General features: G+C 37.2%; 1 pseudogene; it reads left to right on the plus strand.

The window, feature by feature from the left end:
- Positions 1–7,745: 7,745 nt before the first annotated feature.
- LOC129671076 (60S ribosomal protein L15-like) lies at positions 7,746–8,342 on the plus strand (annotated as a pseudogene).
- The last annotated feature ends 3,431 nt before the right edge of the window (positions 8,343–11,773 follow it).

Consider the following 11,773-nt stretch of genomic DNA (forward strand, 5'->3'; position numbering starts at 1 on the left):
CATTTTCAATCTGTGTGATATACAACAACTGATACATATATGGAATCATATACTTAAAGTAAAATGAAATGACTAAGGAAATAAGTTAAAGGTGATTTATAATGTAGTGATAGTTTTTAAATCATTACAGCCATTATCAATAGAGACGACATTAGTAGGGTTTATGATGTATCTGGCCATGGGATTTTTAAACAGATTTACTGCACCAAGCATGAACTGCTCCCTATGGTGCAGATTCATATTGAACCAGAAAATGTGTAATTGCTCCAACAACAGTCATGCCACTATTGCACTAACAGGTAAGTCTCTCCAGGCAAGTGAGTATTACAGCTTGCAGTGTCCACGGCTAGGTAAAACCACTGATGAATTTTCCTCCCTAACAGATTGCTTATGGCCTTCTCACACTATGAATGCAAGACAGTAGTGAGGAAAAGGTCCAGCTCAGTTCCACCCTGATTCCTCTATGTACCATAACCAAAGCGTGTGATGGCTTTAGCAACAACCTGCACCACCAAAAACTAATAGGGGTATTCATTTAATAACCTATGGCTTCAAGGTGAAATTTTCCTGAAGGAAGCTTCAAACAGAATAAATAAACAAACAAGCATATTTAGCAAAGCATAGTGCCGTCTGTTTCCACTTTGCCTATGTAGACGGCTAAGTTTAAACTGATGTCAGTGTCACCCTTCAATAGCTCCCATGAGTAGAAAGCAAACATGCAACCCAGTAAAACAATTCTCTCAAAGATTCATTCCAAGTCTGATCCTGTTAAATACGTTCTAATCACATTTAAAATACAGCAGTTTTAAGGAACCTAAAGCTATTACTCTGTCTACAATACTTACAGTCTAACCTACTGTGTATTTTCATTTCTTTTCATTCCCTTCTCGGGAGTCTCTATTATTGAGTCCAATTTTTGCTCTCATGAATCCTGGATGTTGAATAAGTTATGTTTTAGATGAATGCTTGCATGAATTTATCATTTTACACATTTAATATCGGATGTCCAATATTTTTAAAATATACTTTATTTACATGCCTGCTGACAAAATGACTATCAAAATGGGAATATGCCATTCTAAAAAGATTTGTAGCTTGGCAGATATATAAAATTGTTATGCTTCAAATAAAAAATATATCACCAACTGTCTGAATGTGTTTTCACACCTTAATTTGTGTATTTTTCCAATCAAATATATATGTAAGAATATTCAATCTTAATTTTGGAATACTATGAGTAAATGATACTTAGCAAAAACAAGACAGGTTTCCTTCTGTTATTTTGTAAGCTAAATTCATGAAATACTAGTGAACATTTAGGTGTTTGATGAAAATTCTTCTCAAATTTGCTATCATTTAGATCTATGGGATAATGTCTAAACTGTTGCTGTGTAAATTAAACATTCATTGTAATTCTACGTTTTAATGACTTCTTACATCTCCTGGCCTAAAGTAATTTCAAAATGTTTCTACAGGATGCAGTATTATTTATTTTTCTTTCATATATTATATCATTCTTTGTGAAAATTTTAGTTTTCTTTTGTTTTTGTTTTGGAAAAATCTTCTCCATAATTTAAAAGTGATCAAAGTAGACAATTTAAGACATAAAGGTGGTGATGTATATAAGTCTTTCTTCATTGTTCTGCACAATTTAATTACAAACACTAGTAAATCCATATTGTGAGATTTTAATATATATTTATTATATATTATTATATAATTTCATATTTTATTGTATACTACATATTTATTATATAATTTATTAATTATATGTAACTATTATGTAGTTGTTATATATAGATATCTATAAATTGTCAAGTAGTATAACATTTTAAAATAACCTTCTTTGAATATGTATTAAAAACTTGAACTATGTGCTCAACAGTGAGAGGCTGCTTTTACTCTGAATCTTGGGGGATGTATGAATATTTTTAGAATATTTGTATCCAGGTTGGCCTCAAATTCCTAGGCAAAAGAATTAATCCAGCTCTTGACTCCCAAGTTGGTGAGACTGCAGCTGTTAGCTATTTACCTGGCTAAAGGAAACTCTCTTAAGAAAACACTCATGCCCCTCTATAAATCTAGAAGTACAACTGGATTTCAGTTCTAGTAATATGGCTAGAAGGTTATTGCTATCTTATGCCTTAGAAGAAGAAAAAATTCTTACGGAGGACCAGAGAAGAGTTGTCTGTTGATGAATGTTTCATTGGGTCATGTCTTATTTACTATTTATTCTAACGCTATGCCAACCCTTCCTGAGTTTTTCTTATTGTTCAGTTTTGCTGTTTTCATGGCCACAGATATCTTCACATCCAGAAGACATTTACCAGTGAACTTGGGTTGCCAGGCCTTAATTTAACACTACTTTTTTGAAGATATATTTTCTACCTTGTTCTTCACGATGCCACAGGCAACAACTTCTTTTTCTGGTGTCCCTAGCTTCTATAAGTTGATTTCTATTTTAGTTCATCAAAACTTACTGCAGGGTTTGCTTGTTTTAATGAAACTTAACCTGGTTTTGTCTGTATTTTCTACTATATTGATGAGCTACTGTCCACCAAAAAGGCCTATAAATTCTTCTTGGATGTTTATAAGATGGAAGGAGAGGCTCACTGATTTTTCTTATAGCATCCATAGACTACGATCTGGTTACACCAGGTAGATTCAGTTGGGCCTCTTAGCTTCAAACTGGTGCCTAGTCAGTCAGCCAGATGGTTGTGTTTCATGTATCTCACATTATTTTTGGATTATTGGACTACGTACAACATGCCATTCTCATGGAGATAAAAAAAATGACAAGGAAAATGAGACAAAGCAAAAAAATATTTGCACAGTATATTTAGAGTCGGCATCCTGCCATTTCTTTGTATATTGCATTACTCAAAGAAAGCTACATATTTGAAACAAAAATTTAAATTTGTAAAAGTGTACTCTGCCTTTATTTTTAAAAAAAGATCATTATGATATAGCAAATGATCACAATGAAAGGATACAGAATTAGTATCAAAAACTCAGTCTTTTGCCCTGTCCTTATAATTCACCTGGCTTTGTTAGTTCTCTAAGCATATGTACCCCATATTAAAATATTTGGCATATTTTTCCTGTATTGCGGGATAATCTTCTGTCTGATGCTTGCTTGGTCAGTCTTTCCATAACACTCATATCCTTGGAAGCATATAATTGTTGCGATCATTTGAAAACAATTTACAGTCTTCTCTTACAGCACATGTCATGGAACCTTATTGTTTTCTTACTGCAATCTGCAGTTTTGAATGTGTTATTTGACTTTTTTTGTGTGCACTTGCATCTTTAGGATTAAAGCTCCATAAATACAGTGTATATGTTTGTCATGTATTCTCAGCAGGACAGATTATCCACACATTGGTAAAACAATAAGTATTTTTAATTACTAAAAACTTTAAAAACACTATTGCATTATTTTCACCTAAAATGGCAGACAATATAGACATTAGAAGTTTTCTATCTATGTCTGAGATGTTTATTTGCTGTGATTTAAATAGAAGAGGGAAGAAAATAATTTGAGTAAATAATTACCATTCATTATTTTACATAATTTGGTGTCATTTTAACACAAAGAGGATGTTATAGTTAATTATTTCTATTAATTACAGTTTATTCACTTTGTATCCCAGCTGTAGCTCCCTCTCCCTTCCCCTCCCAATCCTACCCTCCCTTCCTCTTCTCCTATGCCCCTCTCTCAGTCCATTTTAAAATACAAAAAAATCTAGTAATAGTGGAGTTGGTGGGCTGATAGAAGGACCCAGAGGGAACAAGAACACCAAAAGAAGACCAACAGAGTCAGCTAATCTGGGACCATGGGGGTTATAGAGATGAAAGCACCAACCAAAGGTCATGAAATGGACCTAGGTCCCCAGCACATCTTTTAACCAATGGGCAGCTTAATCTTCTTGTGGGTGGGCCCTCTAGTAAGTTGGGCGGGTGCTGTCTATGACATGGACTCTATTGCTTGCTTTTCGATCACTTCACCCTAATGGAGCTGCCTTTCCTGGCCTTTGTGGATGAGGATGAGCTCAGTCCTGATGGACTTGATGTGCTGGGGTTGATTGAGGGAACAAACATTTGATCCTGTTTAAGAACATAGGTTCTAAGAGTGGGCAACAGAGTCCATGTCAGGAGACAGCCCCACATGGAGACTGAGCTGCCCATGGGTTACATATGAGCAAGAGGTCTAGATTCTCTCCATTCATGTTCCTTTGTTGGTGCATCAGTCTCTGCAGGGACCACTGAGCCCAGATTTGTCAGCTTTGTTGGTCTCCTTGTAGAGCTCCTGTCCCCTCTGGGTCCTTCTATCCCCCCAATCTTCCAAAAGAGTCCCTGCTCTCTTCTCAAAGTTTAGCTGTGAATCTTAAAGAAAGAGGATTCAGGCAGTCCTGATGAGACTTGATAGGCTGGAGACAGATGGTAGCAGAGGAGGTTTCTTCCGTTATGTGGTCTAGGGGAGGTAGTTAGGGGGAAGGAGGGGTGAGCCTGGGAGGAGACAAGGGAGGAGGCTACACTCGGGGTATAAAGTGAATAAATTATAAAAAAATAAAAAAGAGAAAGAAAGAAAAAAGATAATGCTATTAAAATTAAGGAGCATAGGTTCTGGAGCAAGATGCTTGGATTTGTAACAGACCTAGAGCAGTTTGTTCATTTGCTTAAGTTAAGCTTTTACAGTTGAAATTTCTCCATTGTAAGTTAAAACGGATCATAGGCTCTATCTCTTCAGTACATTTACACATTAATGTTAGCATTATTACCTACTACCTGCTCTTTGCTTGCACTCAGCAATGCTACCTCTGCCATCTGTATCAATCTGTCTGTATGCGTGCACACACACCAATATGCACACGTGTTTTCTTCCTTAGTAAAAAACAAAACAAAACAACAACAAAAACACCTGAATCCTATTTCCAGATCCTCTGTCTCCACAATATCAGACAAGGACTTATGTTTTGGTTTTTTTTTTTTTGTGGGTTTTTTTTTTCTTTTTTTTTCTATTTATACATTCTGGTTGTGGATCATGGAGCCATGACCTCCCATTAATATACTCTGTAGAGTGTGTTCCAAAGTATCACTCATGGTATTACTTTAATAGGTTCATTATTAGTCCACAAGGAAAAAATACAGTGGTATAATAGAGATAAACCTGAGCCCAGAGTTTGAATATGTTAACTTCAGGCTTGTGGACATTCGAACTAGAAGAATATTAGAAGACCGTCATGTGTGTCTCAGGATATTTAGTAGAATCCCTATCTCTACACAACAGACATCAACAATGACCTTATTCCATCAGAGAAGAACCACTATCTTCCCTCCAGATGTTATCGAAGGTCTTCTGAAGAGCAGGTAAGCACCACTGATCTTTATTACTAATCCACTGACATCTGAGCTCTGTGATCTTTTTAATCAGCATATGATCTCAGGTAAGTGACCTCAGTGCTCTAGAGCCTCAGACTCCTCATTTGTGAAATAGGTAGCATCCCATTCACTACGTAAAAATGCTGTGATGACTAAATAATATATTGCATTGTGGTGTCTGGCATACAGCATAGCAACAATAGAATTTATCTCATTAACTCAAATTCAGAGTTTTCTATGGCTTATAGTCAGAACTGGAGAAGAAGGTGTTAAAATGCATTCAAAGGGTGGGAAGATGTTGCCAGTTTCAAACTTTCTGACTGTCCTCCAGTCCTGGCATCCGCTTCCACTTGATTTGACCCATGTTTGCGACGGTGCTAAATTTGGCAAAGTTTTAAGTAACCTTCATGCGCCACCTGTCTCTTCTGGCAACCACAACTTAAGGGAGAAGTTGGAGTGGGAGGGAAAAACAAAACACAAGAGGAACACACCGACAGCCCAGTCGAGGGTGTAGAGGGTGGCTAAAACGAAGTGAATTAATTGATTCTACGCAATACAGCACCTCTATTTCCAAGGCAACTTCATAGAACTAAATGTTAAGAGAGAGAGATTGTGCTTCATATTTGAAATAGTGTTCCATAGTGGGGTAAATGAATTGCTATTATAGGAAGAGATCATTAAATCATCTCACCGTTGCTCAGTAAACTAATAAAACAGCTACCTATGTAGATTGAGATTAATCTTAAATTTTATCTAAACATGCAATGAAACTATAAATCAAATACTGAAATGCTGAGATAACAATGGATGCTTTAGAGTATGTAAATACCACTCCATATGATGAATGGAACATGCAGTGGGGAACCCTTCCAGTACTGTGCTGTGGCCATTAAAAAGAATGACCAAAATGGATTACCTGAAGGCTGCAAAACTGAGGCATACTGCTCAGCTTGCTTTGCTTAACATAAAGACTGACAAAAATAAAGAAACAGGGCCTCTTGCTATAAACATATATTTGCTCGTTTTCCAGTCTTAAACAAAACAGCTGGAGCTGTTTATTACCAATGGAGGATGCTGAAAAGATTGTAGCACCTTCTTTGTTGTGAAGAACAAGTATAACAGTAGGATGTGTTGATCTAATAACTCTTTTTTTTCCTTCTTTCTCTCTGTCTTCCTGCACCTCTTCCTTTTGTGCAACCTGCCTGCTCACATTCTGTTCTTTCTACTAAGCTTTCACCTTTCCCAGATCCAACAAATATGCACTGAATATGAGAAGCTGTTGTAGATGACCTATTTGGTAAACACTGGTAAGAGTGGGTTAAGATTTGCCTAACTACTTCCATGAAACAGCTTAACCTCATTGGTAACATTAGTGATTTTTACATTGATATATTGATATATACATATATATATATTATCATAAAATTAGGCTATGATATTTTTATATACAAATATTATTATCATTCAAAGCAGTACAAATAATTTGAATCTATCTTTCATTGCTTTGCTCTCACCACATTTACTCTGTTTTTTACAAAGTACACAGCAGAAAGGCAGAGACATTTTATGACTTCTGATCTGTCTTTGCACATATATACATATATGCAGAAGCTTACAAAAAATATACACAAGCCATGTGCCTTATCTGTTCTCCTGTTCTGACATAAAAATTGACTAAAATATATATTAACTTTTTGCTAATTATTAAAAACTGGTTTTAATGGCTTGAATGAAGAATGTGAAAGCAAGCACACAATTATAGTGTGTGATTCAAACCAAGCTTCCATCCTAAGTGATAGACATTTGGAAGAGCTTGCTTGATCTGTCTTTTATCAATTCATTATTTTCATTTAATACTGACCTTGCATTTATTTCCCTGACTAGGTCCTGATGCTTTAAGTCCTTTGAGCTTTTATATGAGAAATAAAAGAATTAGTTTGCCTCATTTTTTATCTGTTGAGAAGTTGAGATTTTCCTGTGTATGGAGATGATGAACTAGCAATGCTTTGTGGCCCAAGCTGATCTAATTCACTATGTGATCCTGGCTACTTTTGTGATCATGTGAATCTTCCATCCTGAGTTTCCTGAATTCTGTTTGCACAAATAGGCACCACTAGGCCAGGATTCATTTTCTCACTTTATAATAGTCTTTTTCTGAAATAATAAACAAAATTTACCAGAATTGTGATTATAAATTTAATAAGAACATGGTTGCGAATAGTCTTGGACTGTTCTATCAGTGCACAATCAAGAGAATATATCCATTTAACTATGAATGTTGTCATATTTTAAGACATGAACTTCAATATATACCTACCACAGAAGTGCATTAAAAAATGAAGAAAATTCTAACTTAAGAGTTAATGCCTCTTGTCCCCTGGCAGCAGCCATCCGGTGAGCCAAGATGGAGGAAGAAGCAGTCTAACATGATGCTCTTTCTTCTGAGGGTCCACTGCTGGCCATACCTCCAGCTCTCTGTGATGCACAGCCCCTGCCCCCCACACCCTCCCCACTCTGCCTGTTAAGGTGTGAAGGCTGGGATACAAGAGCAACCAAGATTAGGATTCCTGTCAGCCGTGGTGGCCGCAAACGCCCAGTCCTTAAGGGTGCATCAAGCCTGTCCACTATGGTGTTAATCAGCTAACATTTGCCTGAAGCCTCAGTCTGTTGCTGAGGAGAGAGCTGGGTGACATTCCAGGGATTTGAGAGTCCCGAATTCCTGCTCAGTTGGTGAACACTCCATATATCCATTTCTTGAGGTAATCCTCATTGATCCATTCCATAAAGCTATCAGAAGAAACCTGACACCCCGTGGATCACTCCACAAACACAGAGAGATGGGTGGGCTGATATCTGCAGGCAGCAAGAGCCTTGACCTTAGAAAGGGACACAAGCTCTACTCTACTCTCAGTGGCTCTAACAATACTCTCCAGCTCCATTGTTACCGCCAATACACGTAATGTTTGTAAAATTCATACCCAATAAACTATTTTGGACAGTGAAAAAAGAGTTTATGCCTGTTACCCATCAATTTACAGGTAGTTTTTTTTTTATTTTCAATGCATTTCCTTTATTGTTGTCTTATTTACTTTTCAGTTGCTATGAAGAGATATCATGACCAAAGCAACTTATAAAATAAAGATTTTATTGAGGCTTCCAGAGGGTTCAAGTACAGGACTGTCACAAGGAGAGCACACATTAGGCAGGCAGTGATGAGTAGAGTAGCAGCTGAGAGCTCACATTTTGAGAACCACATAGAAAGCAAAGAAAGATAAAGGGAAAAAGCATGGGACTTTGAAACTTCAAAGTCTACTCTCAGAAACACACTTTTCCCCACAGGACTATATCTAGTAATCTTTCTCAAACAGTGCCACCAACTGGGGCCATCATTTAAATATATAAGCCCATTGTGTCCATTTCCATTAAGCCCACTACAAGCATAAAGTACTTTTTTATATGAGTCTCACAGTATTTTCTTCTTGCTCAATAACAAAGAAAACCAAGCTGGTTGTAGTGGTACATATCTTTAATTTCAACCCTCAGGAGGCTTAAGGCCAACCTGGTGTACATAGCAAATCCCAGGAAGCAAAAGCTATGTAGAAAGACCTTGAAAAACAATGAGCAGGAAGCAGAAAAGTAACCACAGTTTGATGAAGTCCCTTGCCTACGATCCCTAATTCAGGCTTAAGATGTCCCATCTAAAGCCGGAACTTGAGGCTTCTCATTCCATGTCTAGCACTCTATTAATTTTATCTATTTTTGTGTGGGATATCTTAACCCTTCTGAAGTTACATACACAACACTAAAACTCCAAGTGACACAAAGAATTAGTCACTTAATTTTTTTTTTTTTTTTTGTGCCTATATTTACAAGAAACACAACAGCTGGATTGCCTTTCAGAACAAAATTCTATGGAGGGTTTTAATGCCCTCTGCTCCTTTCTTGTCTTGTCATTCTACTTTCTAGAGTCACATACTCTTCCCTCAGTCAATACCTGACTCTGGGTTTCTCAGTGGTGTGTGTGTGTGTGTGTGTGTGTGTGTGTGTGTGTGTGTGTGTGTGCGCGCGCGCGCCTGCGTGTTTGTGCACACTATTCATATGCACCTATTCTCTTTTGTTTACCATTTATGTACCCTGTCCCAGATTTGGTGCTTGAGCCGAGTGCTTTGTAAATGTTGTTAATGTTCTCACTAAAGCTCTTTGCAAACAGAAAAGCGATTCAAGGATGACTGGGGCAAAGCAGGTAGACAGGGGAGCTAATTATTCATTTTTGCGTTTTTGATCTTCCTCAAGCAAAAATAAAAATAAAAGATGTGTGAGTTTAGAAAACCCGGGCGAGGTGAACACAGATGCTTCCTATTCTGAGACAGATGTCAGTGAATCGGCTCAGCTCAGGAATAGCTAGGAAATATTCAAAATGCATTGTGTGAGGAAAGCAAGCATAAACTGTGCACAGGCGATTGTAAAGGGTGCTTTCTACACATGTTGGTAAATGTTGCTCGATACTAGGACCAAAAAATGGGGTGCAATATGTGAATCTCAATGCAAAGGAAAAAAAAAAGAAAACACTTGAGTTAAAAATGAAAGTTCAGATATAGATTTTTAGTTGCACCTGATGAGACAAAATACATAGTTTTCATAGTTTACTGAGCATACTTGAAACTCAATTAAAAATACCTTGTAGTCTCTCACACTCATTCCATAACCTGCAAAACCAAGACTGTGGCTAGAGAGAAAGTCATCTGTCTACCTGTAATGTCAAGCTGGCAGGCTGAGTTGAAAGGATTATAAATTGGAGGGAGTCTTAGGCCACATTGTGAGACTCAGTCTCCAACAAGAGAGGAGGAAAGAAAGCCTGCAGCTAATGAAGCTGTGCCACCTGCATTCTTGAACTGCTTTCTAGTGAGACTTTACTTGTCAAGGCCAAGCACTGAGAAGTCCTTCTGACTTCCACGTTCCCTTGAGTCTCACATTAAATATCAGAAAGATATATAATAGCAATAGGATTAACATACCAGAGACCATTGTATGAGCAACTAATCACAAGCACGTGAGATGCAGAAACAGGAAGATCCTTAGGAGCTGTGACTCTCTCAACCCAACCATCCTGGCTTACTGGACGATTACCAAGCCAAGTCTAAGACACTCTATTTCAACATAGAAGGTGGATGGCACCTGAGATAGGACAGTTGTCCTCTGGCCACCATGTGCAGCTGCACACACAGACATAAAATCATTACTAATTGAGTTTAGTTTAGTCACATGAACAATATTTCTTAAAAAAAAAAAAACCTTAACCCACTCTACATAGGTAGCCCATGGCAGCTCAGTCTCCAAATGAGTTCCCTAGTAATAGGAACAGGGACTGTTTCTGTCATGAACTCAGTGGCTGGCTCTTTGATCACTTCCCCCTGAGGGGAGCATCCTTACCAATCCACAGAGGAAGACAATGCAGCCAATCCTGGTGAGACCTGATAGGCTAGGGTCAGATGGAAGGGGAGGAGGACCTCCTCTATCAGTGGACTTGGGGAGGGTCATCGGAGGAGATGAGGGAGGGAGGGTGGAATTGGGAGGAGATGAGGGAGGGGGCTACAGCTGGTATACAAAGTAAATAAATTGTAAGAAAGAAATAAATAAATACATTTTTAAAAAAGAAAAAAAAAGAGATGTTGCAGTCTTTAAGGGTACTCTCTACTCTTGCTGAGAATCTGAGTTCTGTTCCCAGCACCTCCATCAAGTGGCTCACAACTTCCTATACCTCCAGTTCAGAAAATATTACATCCTCATATGGCCTCTGTAGGCACTCATGATTATGTTACCTAGCATCTTTACATACATTCAGGCAAACACACACACATAAAAACTTTTAAGTGAAAATAAATATTAAAATCATATTTCATAAAATATCTAAACTATATTTGTCTGTGATCACAGTGTTTGACTAGTGCTAGTGATCTGCAAGCTCTTTTCTAATCCCTTTCTTAAAACATAAATGCTCTTTTTATCAACAGTGATACTGGAAACACCATTTGGGAATATCTAATTTCATAAAGCCATTTTACAAGAGTTTTCCATCATTTTTTGTCTTTATCTGATCTACTTTATGATGACCTGAATTTACCAACAGTAATAAAATTCTGGCCACTAGGCTGTTAAAACTTACTTTCTGGAAATAAACCATATGCTACCCATTTTCAAAGCATATAAAGTATTACTTACATCTAAAAGTTGGTAAATACAAACTAAGTAATGAACTTCAACAACAGCCTTAGAATGAAATGTGTGAAACAAGAAAAGAAGAAAGAAGTAGAAAAACGATGAAGACAATGAAGAAGAAGAAGAAGAAGAAGAAGAAGAAGAAGAAGAAGAAGAAGAAGAAGAAGAAGAAGAA

The sequence above is a fragment of the Psammomys obesus genome, unplaced genomic scaffold, assembly GCF_907164565.1.
Source record: "Psammomys obesus unplaced genomic scaffold, mPsaObe1.curated_primary_1811, whole genome shotgun sequence".
NCBI classification, from domain to species: Eukaryota; Metazoa; Chordata; class Mammalia; order Rodentia; family Muridae; genus Psammomys; species Psammomys obesus.